The following is a 21187-nucleotide window of genomic DNA, read 5'->3' on the forward strand; positions in this document are numbered from 1 at the left end:
ATCATATTAATAATAAATTAAAACTATAATAATGTAAAAATAACAAATAAAATACACAAATGCATAGGTATAGTTGAATAACAAACAAACAGGTAAATAGTAAATGATTATAAATTGACATATAACTAATAATAAATGAAAATCAAACAGACAAATTATAACAAAACAAAAACAAATAATATAACATAAATTATAATCATTACAGCATCTTAGGTATTTATCTAAATGATTCTTAAAGCTTTGAACTGAACTACATTGCACTACCTGTGCAGGAAGTTTATTCCATTCATTAACTACACGGTTGGCAAAGTTGTTTCTACCTACTTCCAAATTGAATCTATTTCCGGACAGTTTGAGACCATTGTTTCTTGTCTGATTCTCATTCAATGTGAAAATTTGGTCACTTTTGATGTTGTCAATTCCCTTTTAAAATCTTAAAGACCTGTATCAAGTCACCTCTGAGTCTACGCTTTTTTAGGGAAAACAGATTCATGTGCTTAAGTCGATTTTCGTATGATTTATTTTTGATATTGGGAATCAGTTTTGTGGCTCGCCGTTGTACTTTTTCCAGTCTGTCAATGTCTTTAATGAGATTCGGTGACCATACGGAAACAGCATATTCCAAATGTGGATGAACTAACGATTTATATAGCTTGTTAATGAGTGATGGACTTTTGAAATCAAAAGATCTCGCAATCAATCCCAGAATCTTATTTGCTTTCTCAAGAGGCTGAAATACACTGCTTGGATGATTTGAGGTCGTTACTGATAATTACGCCGAAAAGAGAAGAGAGAAGGAGTTTGAATGTGTTTGAGATGAGGTGTCTGAGAAGTATGGTGGGGGTTACTAGGCTGGATAGAGTGAGAAATGAGGAGGTGAGGAGGAGAACAGGGGTGAAAAAGGAGCTGGGAGATAGGATTGATGAAAGAATATTAGGATGGTTTGGACACATGGAAAGAATGAGTGAAGAAAGACTAGTAAAAGAGGTATGGAAGGCAGATGTGGAGGGAGTGAACATGAGGGGACGTCCTAGGATGAGGTGGATGGATGGGGTGAAGGGGGCTTTGGGGAAGAGGGGAATGTCTGTTGAGGAAGGAAGGGAGAGGACAGAAGACAGAGGTGAGTGGAGAATGGTTGTATATGGATGATGTTGTGATTGCATGAGGAGGAATGGGCGGGGGGGTGGGGGGTGGGGTAGTATGTGTGAGTAAATTTTGACGCAGCCCGAAGGGATTTCTCCCCGTCCTCTCCTTATATGCAAGGGGGGACGGAGAGGGGGGTCGCCGATTAAATGAAGCGGCCTTGCTGTGGATGTGCTGTGTCTTGCGACACTGCTTCTGACCCAGGGCGGTGGGCAGGGTGCAGGGATGACCTGTCATCCAGGAGGTGCTCAGATGAGAGGGAGGGTGGGAGGGGTGTGGAGTGTATTTAGGGATGAAATGGGTGGGAGTGTTTTTATGCCTTTCCCTTTTTGGCTACCTCCCTTGGAAGGGGGAAAAAGCCTTGGTATATGTATGTATGTATGTCTAGCAATCTTGTGTAAAAACATATTAAGTTAGTAGTACATGATCTTCCACTTCTAAATCCAAATTGGTTGGGGTTTAATATTTTGTTCTATTCCAAGTGTTTTGTCCATTTGTTTTTAATAACTCACATATTTTTGCAATTGTGTTTGTAAGGGATACTGGTCTATAATTTGTTGGATTTTCTTTATTTCCTCCCTTATATATTGGTACAATATTAGCATTCATCCAGTCTTGTGGTACTTTTCCTTCTTTGAGTGAGAAGACAATTGTCTTGTGTATTTTGTCTGTGAGTTCATCTATGCATTCTTTTAATATCCAGTTCGCTATTCTGTCTGGCCCATGTGACTTTCTGACATTGAGTTTCATTATTTGGTCTCTTTCTTTGTGTCACCATTATTTCTTCCATTTTAGGGGATCCTTCCTGATGACTATCATCCCACAACATTGAGCTTTCAATTGTAAAAACAGACTTAAAGTGTCTGGTCATTACTTTGGCCATTTCTACATCTGTGTACTCTTGATTTCCTTCACAATTTCATTATTTTGTGTTTGTCTTTTAGTTTGTCGTTTACATATCTGTAGAACAGTTTAGGTTGATCTTTGCATTTTGCTTAGGCACATATTTGTTTGTTCCCTCATTATTTCTTTGAAAATATTCCATTTCTCTTCTGTCTTTGTTCCATCATTTGCAAATTTTTCCCAACAGGCATGTTCTAAGGGGAGAGAGGGAATATCAGATAATTTTTTTGGTGGAAGGTAAGCTGAGAGTGGAGGATAAATGGAGAATGAGAAAAAGGACAGAGGGTAGGGAGATACTTAGATTAAGCTGCTTCAATGAGAAAGTAAAGGAGGAGTACAAGAAGCTGAGAGACAGAATAGAACTAGGAGTGGAGGAGGAATAGGGATAGTTCAAGGAGAGAGTAACAGGGTGAGCAAAGATGGTGCATGGAGCAAGGACAGGAGGAAATATTACAGAAGGAAGGGTAGTGAGTGGTGGGATGATGAAGCAAAGAAGGTTGTACAAAACAAGAAACAAGCATTCACAGATTGGTTACAAAATAGGTTGAGAGAATGATATGAGAGGTACAAAGAAAAGAGAAGTAAAATGTAAAATAAGAGTCATAGAGGAGAGCAGATATGAAATGGGGTAGGAGTATGACAGAAAATTTTGAAAGTAATAAAAAACAAAAAATAGAAGGATATTAAGAGAGGAAGAGGAGGTGAATCAAGTAGAGAAGATAAGGTGAAAGGTGTAGATGGGGAGAAGATAATGGAAGAGAGTAAGAGTAAGATGGTCAGAGTATTTTAGGGAGTTGCTAAATGTGAAGGAGAATAGGGAGGGAAAGGTAGTTGCAGTGGGAAGCACTAAGAAAATGAGAGTGATGAATGAGGAAAATAGATGAGAAATAAGGAAAGAGGAGGTGAAAGCTGTTACTAAAATGATGAGAGCAGGAAAGTCACCTGGGTTGGAAGGGTGCCATGCAGAGTGTCTAAAAAAAGGGAGGTACGGTGATGATGGACTGGTTGGTGAGGTTGCTTAATGTTTGTCTAAAAGAGGATAGAGTGCTGAAGGACTAGAGGAGTGCCTGCATAGTTCCACTTTACAGGGGAAAATGGGAAAATTGTGAGTAGTAGTTTCAGAGGGATCAGTTTGTTGAGTGTAGTTGGGAAGGCTTATGGAAGGGTTTTGATTGAAAGGATTAGGAGAGGAACAGAGGGAGTAATTGGTAAGGAATAGTGTGGGTTTAGAAAAGGTAGTTGCATGGATCAGATTTTTGTGGTAAGGCAGATGTGTGAGAAAGCTATATGAAAAGGTAAGGATGTTTTTCAGGCCTTAATGGTTTTGGAAAAAGCTTATGACAGGGTAGACAAGAAGGTGCTGTGGGAGGTATTAGAGATATATGGTGTAGGAGGAAAGCTGTTATGAGCAGTCAAAAGTTTTTATGAGAGTAGTAGAGCCTGTGTTAGAATTAGAAATGGAAAGAGTGAGTGGTTCAAAGTAAAGGTGGGGCTTCACCAGGAGTATGTTATGTTTCCTTGGCTGTTCAATTTATACATGGATGGGTGGTATGAGAGGTAAATGCAAGGTTAATGGGGTGGGGACTGGAGATGCTGGGCCAATTATAATATCAAGAAGACCATTAACAATATTATTGCAGCATGGAAGGTGACAGGAAAACAATGAATGGCTGCTGGAAGAAACTGGCCTGAGTGTGTACAACTGCAAGCCACAAAACTTATTCCAAATATCAAAAATAAATCATCCCTGTCTGGGGTATTGGCCCCCGTCTGGGGTATTGGCTCCCCATCTGGGGTATTGGCTGCTTGTTACTGTGGCAAAGTAGCATGCAGTCGATACTTTAGGGTCTATATGGGGCGCCCCTACGGACCAGAGCCACACATAATTTTGTCTATGATAGAGGAAAACTCTGTTCATAGAAAAATTATGACACTTTTATACTACGACTGTCCCTCCGTTATGCTGTCCCACAACCCTTGTTGCTATACTGTACCATTTCTCTGAGTATTTTCTTTTTCTATGGTGGGAGAATTCCCTGTGATGGGGGAAAAGAATACTGCCACCAATTATTCCCATTTGGATTGTAAGAGGCGAGAAAAAAAAGGGACGGGGATTGGGACTAGGCATCCCTCTCCTTGTAGCCCTACAGGGCACATTCCTAGAAAAAAAGGCAGAGGCATAAGAGGGGCTGGAGGGCCTCGGTCCAGCACCCTAAGGTTTGGGTCTTTTAACCACTTCACTACGGGACTTAAATCTCGCGGGCAGCAGCCAATGCCAGCCGTACGACATGTCGTAATAATACTCGCATCATAAACTATGGTCACCGCTTATATCGATCGTTCTCTCTTTCACCCGTTAATTTGGATAACCACAGAGAATGGGATTAAGAGCAGATTAGGGAGAATGTAAAAACACAGGGGCGACTACAATAAATATAATCAAGACGCCGATATGGCAGCGTCGCGAATCCACTTGCTCCTCATGACGCCTATGTGTGCGGCACCATATGGAAGGGGTTAATGTGCGTGGATGTGGTACAGATGAGAGTAAAAGGGAAGAGATAGGTAGTATGTTTGTGAGAAGAAAGATGGATGTGTTGGCTTTGAGTGAAACTAAGCTGAAAGGGAAGGGCGATTGTAAGTTTGGGAGTGTAAGTGGGAGGTTATCAGGAGTGAAGAGAGAGCGAGGGAGGGAAGGGGTGGCTATACTAGTAAGTGAAGAGATAGGTAAACGTGTAGTGGAATGGAAGGAGGTTTCCTCAAGGATAATGTGGATGAAGGTGAAACTGGGAAAGGAGATGTGGGTTTTTGTAAGTGCATATGGGCCTGGCAGTGAGAAGAATGTAGAAAGGGAGGCCTTTTGGATAGATTTAAATGAGTGCATAGAGGGTTTAGGGAGAAGTGTAAATGTAATAGTACTGGGAGACCTAAATGCTAGGATAGGAAAGGAGCCAATTGATGGAGTGGTTGGGAAATGTGGTGTTCCAGGAAAGAATCGTAGTGGAGAGTTGATGGTGGAAATGTGTCTAGAGAGTTGATGATAGCAAATACAGTGTTTCGGAAGAAAGTCAAGCATAAGTACACATGGGAGAGGGTGGAGGGAAAGGTGGTAGATAGAGCTTTAATGGACTATGTAGTGGTAAATAGGATTATGATAGGAAGAGTTAAGGATGTACATGTGCTAAGGGGAGAAGGTGGGAGAATATCAGATCATTTTCTGGTGGAAGGTAAGTTGAGAGTGGAGGACAGATGGAGGAAGAGGAAAGGGACAAAAGGTAAGGCACCTGGTCTGGATGGATGCCATGCAGAATGTCTTAAAAAAGGAGATATAGCGATGGTGGACTGGTTGGTGAGGTTATTTAATGTTTGCTGGAGAGAGGGTAGAGTGCCAGAAGACTGGAGGAGTGCCTGTATAGTTCCACTTTACAAGGGAAAGGGGGACAAGTGTGAATGTAGTAGTTTCAGAGGGATTAGCTTGTTAAGTGTAGTTGGGAAGGCTTATGGGAGGATCTTGATTGAGAGGATTAGGAGAGGAACAGAGGGAGTAATTGGTGAGGAACAGTGTGGGTTTAGGACAGGTAGAGGTTGTGTAGATCAGATTTTTGTGGTAAGACAGATATGTGAGAAAGCTATAGGTAAGGGGAAGGATGTTTTCTGGGCCTTTATGGATCTGGAAAAGGCTTACGACAGGGTAGACAGAAAGGCACTGTGGGAGGATATGAGGATATACGGGATAGGAGGAAAGCTTTTGGGAGCTGTCAAGAGTTTTTATGAGAGTAGTAGAGCTTGTGTCAAGAATAGAAATGGAGAGAGTGAATGGTTTGAGGTAAAGGTGGGACTTTGTCAGGGATGTGTTATGTCACCCTGGCTGTTCAACTTATACATGGATGGGGTGGTGCGAGAGGTAAATGCAAGGGTAGTGGGTCAGGGATTGGAGATGGTTAAAGAAAATGGAGAAAAGTGGGAGGTGAGCCAGCTGTTGTTTGCGGACGACACTGCGCTTGTGGCAGGATCGGAGGAAGGATTGAGGAAGCTGGTGACAGAGTTTGGGAGAGTGTGTGATAGAAGAAAGCTGAAGATAAATGTGGGTAAAAGTAAGGTGATGAGATGTACAAGGGGTGAAAGTGGCAGAAATCTGGAAGTGAGCATTAAGGGAGAGCAACTGGAGGAGGAGGTAGAATGTAGATTGAGAGAAGCAAGTAAATGCCTTGGTGGTTTAAAAAGTGTAATGAGGAATAGGAATCTGGGAATGGATGCTAAGAGGAGACTGTATGAAGGAGTGATTGTGCCAACAGCACTGTATGGAGCAGAAACATGGAACATGAGAGAGGAAGAGAGAAGGAACTTGAATGTGTTTGAGATGAAGTGTCTGAGAAGTATGATGGGGGTTACTAGGCTAGATAGAGTGAGAAATGAGGAAGTGAGGAGGAGAACAGGGGTGGAAAGGGAGTTGGGAGATAGGGTGGATGAAAGAGTATTAGGATGGTTTGGACACATGGAAAGAATGAATGAAGAAAGACTAGTAAAGGAGGTATGGAAGGCAGATGTGGAGGGAGTGAACATGAGGGGACGTCCTAGGATAAGGTGGATGGATGGGGTGAAGGGGGCTTTGGGGAAGAGGGGAATGTCGGTTGAGGAAGGATGGGAGAGGAGAGAAGACAGGGGTGAATGGAGAATGGTTGTATATGGAAAATGTTGTGATGCATGAGGTGGATTGGACGGGGGAATGGGGGTGAGGTAGTTTGTGTGAGCAAAAATTTTGACGCAGCCCGAAGGGATTTCTCCCCGTCCTCTCCTTTATATGGGGGGACGGAGAGGGGGGGGGGGTCGCCGATTTAATGAAGCGGCCTTGCTGTGGATGTGCTGTGTCCTGCGACACTGCTTCTGACCCAGGGCAGTGGACAGGGTGCAGGGATGACCCGTCATCTAGGAGGTGCTAAGATGGGAGGGAGGGTGGAGGGGTGTGGAGTGTTTTCGGGGTTGAAATGGGTGGGAATGTTTTTGTGCCTTGTCCTTTTTGGCTACCCCCCTGGTAAGGGGGAGAAGGGCCTTGGTATATGTATGTATGTATGTAAAAATAAATCATACGAAAATCAACTAAAACACATGAATCTGTTTTCCTTAAAAAAGTGTAGACTCAGAGGCGACTTCATACAGGTCTTTAAGATTGTAAAGGGAATTGACAACATCAAAAGTGACAAAATTTTCACATTGAATGAAAATCAGACAAGAAACAATGGTTTCAAACTGTCTGGAAATAAATTTAACTTGGAAGTGGGTAGAAACAACTTTGCCAACTGTGTAGTTAATGAATGGAATAAACTTCCTGTGGAGGCAGTGCAATGTAGTTCAGTTCAAAGCTTTAAGAATCATTTAGATAAACACCTAAGCAAGATGCTGTAATGACTATCATTTACTCTATATTATTTGTTTTGTTATCATTTGTGTTTATTATTATTTGCTTGATTCTCACTTATTTGTTATATGTCAATTATTTACTATTTACTTGTTTGTTTATTTTTTAACTATACCTATGCATTTATTTATGTATTTTATTCATTCATTTATCATTATGATTTTTTTTCGCATCCGACTTATATAAGGACCAAAAGGTCTCCTGTCGGCATGCTCCACCTTTGTAATCCTTTGTAACTTCATTGGATTTTGTGATGTGGTACCCATTTGTAAGGATATTGTCAGGCTCTCACATATGGCTGGCTTCAAGGAGGTGGATGAAGATGATGTGAATGAATTGCTACAGTCCCATGATAAACCACTCAGCAATGAAGATCTGATGGAATTGGAACAAGAACAAGCTCTCCATGGCAATAATGATGATGATGATGATGCACCCCAGCTAGGCCTTGACATCAAAACACTTTGTGAGGTGTTCTCTGGCCTAGAAGCAATCATCAAAAAAATAAAGGATAGGGACCCAAATGCAGCATGAAGTGGAACATTTGCCTATAATGTTAAGCAAACCTTCAAGGTCTACAGATATATATTGGAGGCCAAGAAAAAAAAGGCAAGGTAAACCACCATTTCCAGCTTCTTCAAACCTGCCTGTTCCTCCCACCCATCCCCTCACCCTGCATCAGGTGATCCAGACTCCCCTCCACCACCTCTCCAGTCTATGTCTGGCACTCTTCTATCCAACTGTGCTGCCCAGGATTCATCAAGCCCTACCATTTCTGATGACAAGAAGAAGGCTTACTTGGGATTTTAATAGGACTAGCCATAAAAGGTGTGTGCAGTGTGGGATGCAGGTAACTAGTGGCTAGTGGTGTTCTACAGAGCCTCTTTTGCTGCTCTTTCCAGTGGATATAGGCCTACCAGGGAAACCACTGTATAAAAGAATAATGCATCTATGAAACTAATGAGATGTTTTGATTATCCAACTTCCAAAGATTCAATTTGTCCAAACATTTGACTTTTTTCTTCTATGTCCCAGGTTGGATAAATTATGAAATTTGTCCAGACATCCAACTTGATCAGTAAGTAGACACTGCACGTGTTTCTCTGTTTCTCGCTGCAGTATCGTGGTGCTTCCATAGCACAACAGCGGATGTTTGGGTGGCTCATTTGTTTACGATTGGTTGTGGTTTTGTTTACAAGGGCCTTCAAACCATGCTTGTTTTTCCCATGTTGTATTCATATATTCAGTGAAAATGGCAGCACCAATGAATGGAAAATGTAAATGCTTTGTTCTTAACATTGAGACATGGCTGGACTGTGATGTGCAAACACTTACAACTCACGTCTTAATAGATGAGGAAATTATCGACATGGTAACCAACCCTGATCAAACAGACATTCAAAATTTGAGTGAGAGTGAAGATGAAGGAACATCAAACGTTTCTTGGGATGAGGCACAAAAAAGTTTAGAAACACTCATATCCTACATGTAGTCATGAAATGAATTTACAACTCAGGATGATATGAATCACTATATGCTGCACTCTCAAGTTCTTATCTTATAGAAGAGCTGCATCAAAACAGTTGACTCTGTAGGAAACATTCAAGACAGCAGCCAAACAAAATTGTACTCCCACACCAACACCAACTCCTACTTAACCTCTTCAGTATGGTTCAAAATCTCGCGGGCAGCATTAGCTGCCAGACGTACGATGTGTCGTAATAATACTCGCATCATAAAATATAGTCACCACTTATATCGATCGTTCTCTCTTTCACCCGTGAATTTTGATAACCATAGAAAATGTGATGAAGACAGTTTAGAGAGTATGTCATTACGCAGGGGCAACTACAATAAATATAATCAAGATGTCGATATGGCAGCCTCGCGTATCCACTTGCTCCTCATGCCGCCTACGTATGCAGCACTGTATGGAAGGGGTTAAGTTGACACTGTTTTGGAGGAGTTGCTAGCCTTGTCTCACAAGAATGCAAATAATACCCCTCCTCCAATGCCAGATGTTGCCTTGCTTCAGCTTACAACATCTTCACCAGCTGCTCAAGTCCCAGATCCTACGACATCTTTACCATCTACTAAAGTCCCAGATGATTCTCCTATAGACTAGTTAATGTGTTCCTGTTAATCTGCAATGGTTTTCAAGTTTTTGAGCAGTCATAATACACTTTAGGGTGAGTACAACTTTTACAAATTGTTTTTATGTTTATTATTATGTACTAAACTGTATTATGTACTATACACTGCACTGTATATTATGTGCTGTATTATTACATTCCCCCCCCCCCCCATCCAAACATCCTATTTTTCCAATTATCTGAGGTTGGATAATCAAAACATCTCTGTACCTCTTTGGATGGTGTGGAAAAGTGCTATATATCTCTCAATATAGGCTAGGTAAAGGCTACTCTCCCCATTAAATTAGATCTTATTAAAACTTAAGTTTGCCATCCGATCGTTCATTATTCGATCTAGTTTTCAGAAATGTAACCCAATTGTATAGTGGGGGAAACATGTAGTATCTAGATATTTTTGCAGTATTCAACCATCCTCCTCCTATTTCACTCTTTTCATGATTTTTGCATCATTTGCATACATGTTCGTATAGATGGTTCCTTCCATCATGTTATTAAATAGACAAGAAACATTATTGGTGTAAGCACTGAACGTTGTGGTACTCTACTCATTACTACTTTCCAGCTTGATCTTGTCCTTTATTATTGTCCTCTCCTTATCTTTCTTTCAAAAAGTCTTTAATCCATTCTAATAGTTTGCCTCTCAGTTCTCCAACATGCTCCAATTTCCACATAAGTAGACTGTGAGATACTTTACCAAATACCTTCTCTAGGTTCACATACACACAGTCCAGCCACCCCTCTCTCTCTTGCAGCACATCAATCACTTGCAAGTAAAAGCCTAAAAGGTTCGAAACATGACCTTCTACATCTGAAGCCAAACTAACTGTCAGTCAGAATGTTCATCTATTCAAGATATTTGGTCCATCACTCTTTCACAATCCTTTCACATAATTTTACTATTGTGCTGGTTAGTGATCTGGCCTATAATTTAGTAGTGTTTCTTTGTTTCCACCTTTGTGAATTGGCACCATGCTTGCCCCTTTTCCAATCAAATATGACAATGCATTCTTTCAATTGATGTGGGGTATCAAGATTCTGTATTTAAATTTGGTTCCTGTTATTTTCTTGTAGTGTTCTAATGGGGAGGATTTTACTTTCTGTACACAGGTGTCCAATTGGAGTGGTTTTGGTACATCTATTATTACTCTCAGTATTCCATTATGTATGGCTTGTAAGTAATTGTGTTTGTTTTGCTGATTGTTGGGAATCATACTGTAGAGTGTCAAAGGAGGTTCTTATCTATTGCTGTTTTTATTTCCTTTATTTACTTATTCATTTTTTGTAAGGGTTGGCTGTGGATTGGAGGTGGTTAAAAAAGTAAGGAAGTGGGAGTTTAGCCAGCTGTTGTTTGTTGATTACATTATATTTGTGGCTGGATCAGAGGTGAGTCTAAGACAGTGTCAGAATTTAGGAGGGCATGTGTTAGGAGAAAGTTGTTGTTGTTGTCGTTCCCTAGACTGTCTGTCCGAGCAGTCCCGTCTCCCCAAGGAAGGCCACAGCCGAAACTGGGTTTTCCCACAAATCCTTTATAGAGTGTATGTTGTGTGCATGATTGTGTATAATGCAGTCTTCCATTATGTGTTGTATGGTATGGGGTGAAGTGTTACATCCTGGGCAGCTGTTCACAATGCGGTCATTCAGCCTCTTCTGGTAGCTTAGAAGTGCTGGGTGGTGGCCGCACTGCAGTCTGGCCAGGTGGACTCTGTCCTTTCGTGGGAGAGAGGATTCAGAAGGGTGGATATCAGGGGGTTTGGCATGCAGCAGTGTGTTGTCTTTTAGTATGTTAATGGAGCGGTGAGTGATATGATTATGAATATGTTTCCGGAGGCTGGTATTTGGTGGTTGTGGAGGAAGAGAAGAGAGTATCTGTGTGTGATACTGGTCTTTGGGTGTTATTTTAATGTTTCTTGGTGTGTGTGGGTGTTCTGCTATGTAGTGTAGTGGGTGTGATGTGTTTGTGGTGGCTGCAGCAAGTGTTTGTGTGCCTCTCATGTCGAGGTGGTCCTTGACTTTGAGGGCTTTTGTTTCATGGTGTAAATGGTCTGTAGATGTTGTATTTGTGCAGCCTGTAATTGTTTTTAGGGCTTTGTTTTGTATGATTTGAAGGGTGTTGTGGTGTGTCTCCACTGAGATTAGGAGCCCATGCAGGACTCGCATAATTCATCACTAAGCGTATGTATTGTTTGTATATTGTTGTATTAGTTTCTTTGTTTTGTCCAAATGTTGTTCCAGTGATTGACTTAAGTGCGTTAAGTCTAGGTGTGCATTTGTTTTTTATGTTTGTGATGTGTTGTTTGAAAGACATGGATGTATCCTTTGGCCCCCAACTCTTGGGGTTGGGGGGGGGGGGGTCCCACGACATAGACACTGAGGCTTCAGGACCTTAGGAGAAAGTTGAAAGTGTTGGTAGAAGCAAGGTGATGAAATATACAAAGGGTGAGGGTGGCAGAGTTGAAGGGTCTAGTAGGAGAGCGGCTAGATGAAGTATATAGTTTTAACTTTTAAGTACATAAATATCTTAATAACTGAGTGTTGAACACCTATAACACCTGTTAGTTAATGAATTTTTTTATTACAAGTCATATTTTACATTGTAAAGGAAGGATACATTCCAGAACCCCAATGCCCTTTAAATTTTTCTGGGGGATCCCTGGCACAAACAAATGTTTATTGCTTTAATTCAAGTTATTCCCTATCATACTATAAAATTTATACACACTCTAGACATCAAATAAAGACTACTGTTGCCACAGTGGACCAAGGCAACTTCATCTCCCTAGCTAGACCTGATGCCTGTGTTCCTTCTTCTATCCTGCATATTTTCTTCAGCTTATATTTACCTAGTTGTATTTTATGGGAAGGGGAGCTACGCTCATGGTGTCCCACCTTTGTGTCCCACAGTGTCTAGTTTGCTCTTAAATTTGTGAATGGTTTTTGCACACACTACTGTTCCATCCAGTTTGTTCAAATTGTCTACTATTCTATGTGGAAGACTATTCAAAGTTTCTTTCCATGTCCTCTTGTGTTTCTCTTGTCCCAGTTTAACAAGTCCTCTCTATCGAGTATTTCTGTGCCCTTCATGATTCTGTAGAAGGTCAGTAGGTCACCTCTCTCTCTTCTTTGCTCCAAAGTTGGTAGCTCCAATGTAGCCAGTCTCTCTTCATATGACAAGTTTGAAAGTGCTAGAGGCATTTTTTGGCTGCTCTCTGGATTCTCTAAATTTTCTTTATATTCTTTGTGGTACTGGGTAACCACAATGTTGTCACATATTCTAGGGCCTTATCAGTATGACTAATATTTTTTTTTATAATTTCTTTGTCCAAATAGGTAAAAGTCACTTTTATTGATCTTAGCAAGTTATAGGATTTTCTGACAATTTTGTTTACTTGTTTATCAGAGGACAAGTTGTTTGAGATAATTACTCTCAGATCTTTATCAGATCCCACTTTCTTTGCCTCCTTAGTGCCAATTTTATATTGTCCTGATATTCTATTTTTACTTTTTCCGAACTCCATTATGATACACTTAATGTTGAAGTCCACTTTCCATTTCTGACTCCACTTCCAAACCTTGTTCAGGTCTTCCTGTAGTGATTCACAATCCATTTCAGTTTTTACTCTCCTCAACAATTTAGTGTCATCTGCAAAGCTCATGTAACATTCCACATCATCATCCATGTCATTCACATAAATAGCGAACAATACTGGATTCAATACAGATCCTTGTGGAACTCCACTAATCACTTCCTTCCAACCTGAATATTTTTCTCTGAGTACTACTCTCATCTTTCTACCATTCAAGAAGTCCTCCATCCAGTTTAGTAGGTTACCTTGTATCCCTCATATATTTTCCAATTTCTTTTAATAATTCTTTATGTGGTACCTTGTCGACACATGGAAAGAATGAGTGAAGAAAGACTAGTAAAAGAGGTATGGAAGGCAGATGTGGAGAGAGTGAACATGAGGGGATGTCCTAGGATGAGGTGGATGGATGGGGTGAAGGGGGCTTTGGGGATGAGGGAAATGTCTGTTGAGGAAGGATGGGAGAGGACAGAAGACAGGGGTGAATAGAGAATGGTTGTATATGGATGATGTTGTGATGCATGAGGTGGAATGGGTGGGGGGATGGGAGGTGAGGTAGTATTTGTGAGCAAAATTTGATGCAGACCTAAGGGATTTCTCCCCGTCTTCTCCTTTTATGCATGGGGGGACGGAGAGGGGGGGGTCGCCAATTTAATGAAGCGGCCTTGCTGTGGATGTGCTGTGTCTTGCGACACTGCTTCTGACCCAGGGCAGTGGACAAGGTGCAGGGATGACCGTCATCCAGGAGGTGCTAAGATAAGAGGGAGGGTGGAGGGGTGTGGAGTGTATTCAGGGATGGAATGGGTGGGAATGATTTTATGCCTTTTCCTTTTTGGCTACCTCCCTTGTAAGGGGGAAAAAGCCTTGGTATATGTATGTATGTATGTACCTTGTCGAAACCTTTTTGTAAGTCCAAGAAAGCACAATCAGCCCATCCATCCCTTTCTATTAGTTTTGAGTAAAAACAAATTACCTGCCTGGGGTATTGGCTGCTTGTTATTGTGGCAAAGTAGCATGCAGTTGATACTTTAGGGTCTATATGGGGCGCCCTTACGGACCAGAGCCACATATCATTTTGTCTATGATAGAGGAAAACTCTTCATAGAGAAATGATGACACTTTTATACTACGACTGTCCCTCCGTTATGCTGTCCCCCAACCCCTGTACCATTTCTCTGAGTATTCATTTTCTGCTGTGGGGGAATTCCCTGTGGTGGGGGAAAAGAATACTGCCACTTAGTATTTCCACTTGGATCGTAAAAGGTGAGAAGAAAGGGACAGGGAGTGGGACTAGGCATCCTTCTCCTTGTAGCCCCACAGGGGACATTCCTAAATGAAAAAGTAAAGGCATAAGAGGGTCTGGGAGTTTTCTGACCAGCACCCTAAGGCAGTGGTTCCCAACCCCAGGGTCACGAGGGTGTTTTTGAGGGTCGCCAGAGGGTATGAAATAAAGTTTCCTTTCATTTTTAATTTTTTTTCATTCAAGTTTCAAATGTATTTAAATTCATTGTGCTAATAAATATAAACTGAACTATAAAAACAGTAAAGTTTATAAACATTATGCAAGTACGTAGAAATATAACACGAAATGGCTGAATTTATTATCACAATTAGGGTCGTGACTTCAGGCTAAGAGTGGATTTAGGGTCGCAGCCAAAAAAGGTCGGGAAACACTGCCCTAAGGTTTGGGTCTTTTAATGTGCGTGGATGTGGTACAGATGAGAGTAAAAGGGAAGAGATAGGTAGTATGCTTGTGAGAAGAAAGATGGATGTGTTGGCTTTGAGTGAAACTAAGTTGAAAGGGAAGGGTGAATGTAAGTTTGGGAGTGTAAGTGGGAGGTTATCATGAGTGAAGAGAGGGCGAGAGAGGGAAGGGGTGGCTATTCTAGTAAGTGAAGAGATAGGTAAACGTGTAGTGGAGTGGAAGGAGGTTTCCTCAAGGATAATGTGGATGAAGGTGAAATTGGGAAAGGAGATGTGGGTCTTTGTAAGTGCATATGCGCCTGGCAGTGAGAAGGGTGTGGAAGAAAGGGAGGCCTTTTGGGTAGATTTAAATGAGTGCATAGAGGATTTAAGGAGAAATGTCACTGTAATAGTACTGGGAGACCTTAATGCTACTGTAAATGGTCCAATTGATATAGTAGTTGGGAAATGTGGAGTTCCAGGAAAGAATCATAGTGGAGAGTTGATGGTGGAAATGTGTCTAGAAAGAGAGTTGATGATAGCAAATACAGTGTTTCGGAAGAAAGTCAAGCATAAGTACACATGGGAGAGGGTGGTGGATGGAAGGGTGGTAGATAGAGCATTGATGGATTATGTAGTAAATAGGACTATGATAGGAAGAGTTAAGGATGTACATGTGCTAAGGGGAGAGGGTGGGGGAATATCAGATAATTTTTTGGTGGAAGGTAAGTTGAGAGTGGAGGATAGATGGAGAAAGAGGAAAGGGACAAAAGGTAGGGAGGTGCTTAGATTGAACTCTTTAAATGAAAATGAAAAGGAGAAGGAGTACAAGAAGCTGAAGGAGGAGTGGGAGGGAGTAAAGGATAGAGTGGAGCTGGGTGTGGAGGAGGAATGGGGATGGTTCAAGGAGGGGTTCATAAGGTGTGCAAGGATGGTGTGTGGAACAAGGACAGGAGGAAATAGAAGGAAGGGTAATGAATGGTGGGATGAGGAAACAAAGTTGTAGAAGAGAAGAAGCGAGCTTTCACAGATTGGTTACAAAATAGGATGAGGGAGTCATATGAGAGGTACAAAGAAAAGAAAAGAGAAGTAAAGCAAAAGGTAAAGGAGGCAAAGAGGAGAGCAGATGTGAAGTGGGGTAAGAGTATGACAGAAAATTTTGAAAGTAATTAAAAAATGTTTTGGAAAGAAATTAAGAGAGGAAGAGGAGGCAAATCAAGTAGAGAAGAAAAGGTAAAAGGTGCAGATGGAGAGATGATAATGGAAGAGAAGGCAGTAAGGGGAAGATGGGCAGAATATTTTAGGGAGTTGCTAAATGTGAAGGAGGATAGGGAGGGAAAGATAGTTGCAGTGGGAAATGCTAAGAAAATGACCGTGATGAGTGAGGAAAATGGAGGAGAAATAAGGAAGGATGAAGTGAAGGCAGTTGTTAAGATGATGAAAGCAGGTAAGGCACCTGGTCTGGATGGATGCCATGCAGAATGTCTAACAAAAGGAGGTACAGTGATGGTGGACTGGCTGGTGAGGTTATTTAATGTTCGCTGGAGAGAGGGTAGAGTGCCGGAGGACTGGAGGGGTGCCTGTATAGTTCCACTTTACAAGGGAAAAGGGGACAAATGTGAATGTAGTAGTTTCAGAGGGATTAGCTTGTCAAGTGTAGTTGGGAAGGCTTATGGGAGGATCTTGATTGAGAGGATTAGGAGAGGAACAGAGGGAGTAATTGGTGAGGAACAGTGTGGATTTAGGACGGGTAGAGGTTGTGTAGATCAGATCTTTGTGGTAAGACAGATATGTGAGAAAGCTATAGGAAAGGGGAAGGATGTTTTTTGGGCTTTTATGGATCTGGAAAAGGCTTATGATAGGGTAGACAGAAAGGCACTGTGGGAGGTTATGCAGATATATGGGATAGGAGGAAAGCTTCTAGGAGCTGTCAAGAGTTTTTATGAGAGTAGTAGAGCTTGTGTCAGGATTAGAAATAGAGAGAGTGAGTGGTTCGAGGTAAAGGTGGTACTTCGTCAAGGATGCGTTATGTCACCCTGGCTTTCCAACTTATACATGGATGGGGTAGTGCGAGAGGTAAATGCAAGAGTAGTGGGTCAGGGATTGGAGATGGTTAAAGAAAATGGAGAAAAGTGGGTGGTGAGCCAGCTGTTGTTTGCTGACGACACTGCGCTTGTGGCAGGATCGGAGGAGGGACTGAGGAAGTTGGTGACAGAGTTTGGGAGAGTATGTGATAGAAGAAAGCTTAAGATAAATGTGGGTAAATGTAAGGTGATGAGATGTACAAGGGGTGAAAGTGGCAGTAGACTGGAAGTGAGCATTAACCTCTTCAGTACGGGCCTTAAATCTCGCGGGCAGCAGCCAATGCCAGCTGTACGTGTCGTAATAATACTCGCATCATAAAATATAGTCACCACTTATATCGATCGTTCTCTCTTTCACCCGCGAATTTTGATAACCATAGAAAATGTGATTACATTCAGTTTAGAGAGTATGTCATTACGGAGGGGCAAATACAATAAATATAATCAAGACGCCGATATGGCAGCCTCGCGTATCCACTTGCTCCTCATGACGCCTACGTATGCGACACCATATGGAAGGGGTTAAGGGAGAGCGACTGGAGGAAGTGGATAGGTTTAGATACTTGGGTGCAAATGTGGCAGGAAAAGGTGGAGTGAAGGTGGAGGTAGAATGTAGATTGAGAGAAGCGAGTAAATGCCTTGGTGGATTGAAGAGTGTAATGAGGAATAGACATTTGGGAATGGATGCGAAGAGGAGACTGTATGAAGGAGTGATTGTGCCAACAGCACTGTATGGGACAGAAACATGGAACATAAGAGAGGAAGAGAGAAGGAGTTTGAATGTGTTTGAAATGAGGTGTCTGAGAAGTATGATGGGGGTTACTAGGCTGGATAGAGTGAGAAATGAGGTGAGGAGAAGAATGGGGGTGGAAAGGGAGTTGGGAGATAGGGTTGAAAGAGTATTAGGATGGTTTGGACACATGGAAAGAATGAGTGAAGAAAGACTAGTAAAAGAGGTATGGAAGGCAGATGTGGAGAGAGTGAACATGAGGGGATGTCCAAGGATGAGGTGGATGGATGGGGTGAAGGGGGCTTTGGGAAAGAGGGGAATGTCTGTTGAGGAAGGATGGGAGAGGACAGAAGACAGGGGTGAATGAAGAATGGTTGTATATGGATGATGTTGTGTTGCATGAGGTGGAATGGGTGGGGGGATGGGGGGTGGGGTAGTATGTGTGAGCAAAATTTGACGCAGACCGAAGGGATTTCTCCCCGTCTTCTCCTTTTATGCATAGGGGGACGGAGAGGGGGGGTCGCCAATTTAATGAAGCGGCCTTGCTGTGGATGTGCTGTCTTGCGACACTGCTTCTGATCCAGGGCAGTGGACAAGGTGCAGGGATGACCTGTCATCCAGGAGGTGCTAAGATAAGAGGGAGGTTGGAGGGGTGTGGAGTGTATTCAGGGATGGAATGGGTGGGAATGATTTTATGCCTTTTCCTTTTTGGCTACCTCCCTTGTAAGGGGGAAAAAGCCTTGGTATATGTATGTATGTCTTGACAAAAAACAGATTAAATATGTGGTACATTATCTTCCCTGTCTGAACCCAAATTGTCTTGGGTTTATTATATTATTTTCTTCCAGGTTTTTTGCCCATCTTTTCTTAATGATTTTCTCACAAATTTTGGCTATAGTGCTTGTTAGTGAGACTGGTCTATAATTAGTTGGTTCCTTCTTGTTTCCTCCTTTATATATTGGTACAATGTTAGCATTTTTCCAGTCTTTTGGTATTTTTCCTTCTTAAAGTGAGCAATTTATTATATTATATATTTTGTCCATTAGTTCTTTGCATTCTTTTAGTATCCAGTTTGCAATTCCGTCCAGGCCGTGCAATTTCCTAACATCAAGGTTTGTTAATTGCTCCATTATTTCTTTTTGTGGTGTTATTTCGGTCATGGGGGGAGATTGCACTTTGCTTCCTTCATCCCAATACTGTACCTTCTCTCTAGTGAGAACCAACTTGAAGTGATTACTCATGACTTCAGCCATTTCTAGATCTGTGTATTCTGTATCTCCTTAGTGTAGTTTCACCATTTCCTGTTTATTTTTAAGTTTATCGTTCACATATCTATAGAATAGTTTGGGTTGCTCTTTGCATTTTTCTATAATGTCTTTTTCATAGTTCCTTTTTTCCTCTCTTCACACTTTTACAAACTCATTTGTATAGTTTATATATATATATATATGACATTTTCCAGATGTTTTATCTTTTCTCCATCTTTTCCAAGCCTTATCTCTTCTATCTTTTGCTTCACTGCATCTTCTGTTGAACAAACGTTTAATGTACGCTCCCTTGTTTGTCTTGATAAGTACCTATTCACTCCTTCATTATAGTTATCCATCAAAATCTCCCATTTCTCTTCCATTTTGTAGAATTTTTTCCAATTTGCATTTTGAATTTCTTTAGTTTTCTAAAGTCCATTTTGTTGTACATCAATCTTCCTTTTCTATACTTTTCATTTCTCTCCATATATATTTCTTCTTTTAGTTCAGTCTCTATAAGTATATGGTCACTCTTTCCAAGTGGTGTCTTGTATTCAATTTTATCCACAATTTCAGGTGTAAGAGGCTGGTAGATAAAAGTAGATAAATTGGTTGATAGAGGGGTAGGTGACAAGAATTTTATTTTGTGTCGAATGTTTTGAAAACATAAGCTGCAAAGGAGTTGCATAATCTTGCTCACCATCTAAAGTTTATAAACAACTGCTAAGTTACAAATTTTAATACTGATGTGACAATATGTAAACTAAGCCATTTCTTCCTTCGATATCAAGATTGCTTGTGTAAGTAGTATTGCTTAAGATGTTGTAACAGTCTTTCTGATTGGACAAGGGTGGAGGAAAAAAAAAAAGAAAAAAAAAAAAAAAAAAAAAAAATATTGGTACATGGGAGAAAAGTCACGCCCTTAGGGGAGGCACTTATTTGTAACCTTAAAGATCACTAGATGAATAAGGTAGTGATGTCGGAGCAGAAGTGACTTAGTGGATTGAGGATCCCAGGTGGGAGTCCCTTGGTGTATAATATTCAAGAAGAAAAGAAGAAAAACTATACCTGTTTAATTCACCCCATCAAGAAACATTACTTACTTTCTATAGCAAGATATGGTAAAAGGAGAGTGAATGATGAAATATGATATCTTAGAAGGGAACAGTTAAACTGAATTAAACCAGTAATTACAGAGAGACGGGAAATGAAAGTGATGGGGGTGAAAGTGGTGGTGTGCATGGGGATAAGAAATTGACAGCAGCTACATGACAAACCGAGTGAATATAAAACACTCTGAAGAAACTACAAGACTGGTGAATGCATCAATTACTACAAGACTACAGCTACAAGTGTATGGGTACACCATTCTACAAAGGACACAACCACAACCATGCAGTGCACAACTACATCCACGTAGAGTATTACAACCACAAGTATGCTGACTACAAGGAATGACAAGACGAGGAACGAGGGGTCTACGAGCAACTACTACGAGTGAACAAGGGAGACGAAGCAGTGAACAAGGACTGACAAGGAAGAAGAGGTTGGCTACGTGAAGGAAATCTACGAGGAGGCAGTCAATTTAAATCTACCTTTGATATTTGGAGGTATGACTATATATATTTTTGATAGAATAACTGCAGAAAAGCTGTATAAAGATCTTAAGGTATCTAATACGAATCTAGGGGAAGTAGATTATCTTCTTCAGGGGTATAGTGAATCTAAAGCAATTAGTCCATATGTGATGACAATGGGACAACAGAAACTAAGAACTCTAGAAATGATTATAGAAATAGAGGATCTGAACATAGAGTTAGCACTTCAAGGGATGCTAGAATAAAATGTTACAACTGTAATACTTGGGGGCATGAAGCACAAGACTGTTATTATGGAACTATTTGTAGAAACTGCAAATATGAGGGTCATATCATTTTTGAAACACACCTTTCTGCATGTATCATAAAAGGATAGGCCATAGAACACATGAATGTAGAAATTTTCGCATGCACCCCAAAACAAGAGGAAAACCCCCAGACACAGAATAAAACAATACTACAGAACTCCCCATAGATATACACCTAGACAGTATTGTGTTTGGGATAAGAATGATAGAAGGGTGAAAGAAAACTCCAAAATCAAAAATAGTTGTAAATTGACTATAAAGGATTACAAATGCAGAGCATGCCGACAGGAGACCTTTTGATCCATATCTAGGTCGGATGCAAAAAAAAAAAAAAAAAAAAA

General features: G+C 41.0%; 1 protein-coding gene across 20 annotated transcripts in view; it reads right to left on the minus strand.

The window, feature by feature from the left end:
- LOC143040212 (uncharacterized) overlaps nucleotides 1-21187 on the minus strand; it is a 317769-nt gene that overhangs the window by 204434 nt on the left and 92148 nt on the right. Inside the window, exon 1 of one of the 20 annotated variants that reach the window (XM_076210894.1) lies at nucleotides 8261-8317. The exons of the other annotated variants lie outside the window; for them this stretch is intronic. The gene's annotated coding sequence lies outside the window, so the exon portion shown is untranslated. Of the gene's footprint in view, nucleotides 1-8260; nucleotides 8318-21187 lie in introns of those variants that run through there. 20 annotated transcript variants of the gene reach the window in all.

The sequence above is a fragment of the Oratosquilla oratoria genome, chromosome 28, assembly GCF_046742065.1.
Source record: "Oratosquilla oratoria isolate Oo_2021 chromosome 28, ASM4674206v1, whole genome shotgun sequence".
Taxonomy (NCBI): Eukaryota; Metazoa; Arthropoda; class Malacostraca; order Stomatopoda; family Squillidae; genus Oratosquilla; species Oratosquilla oratoria.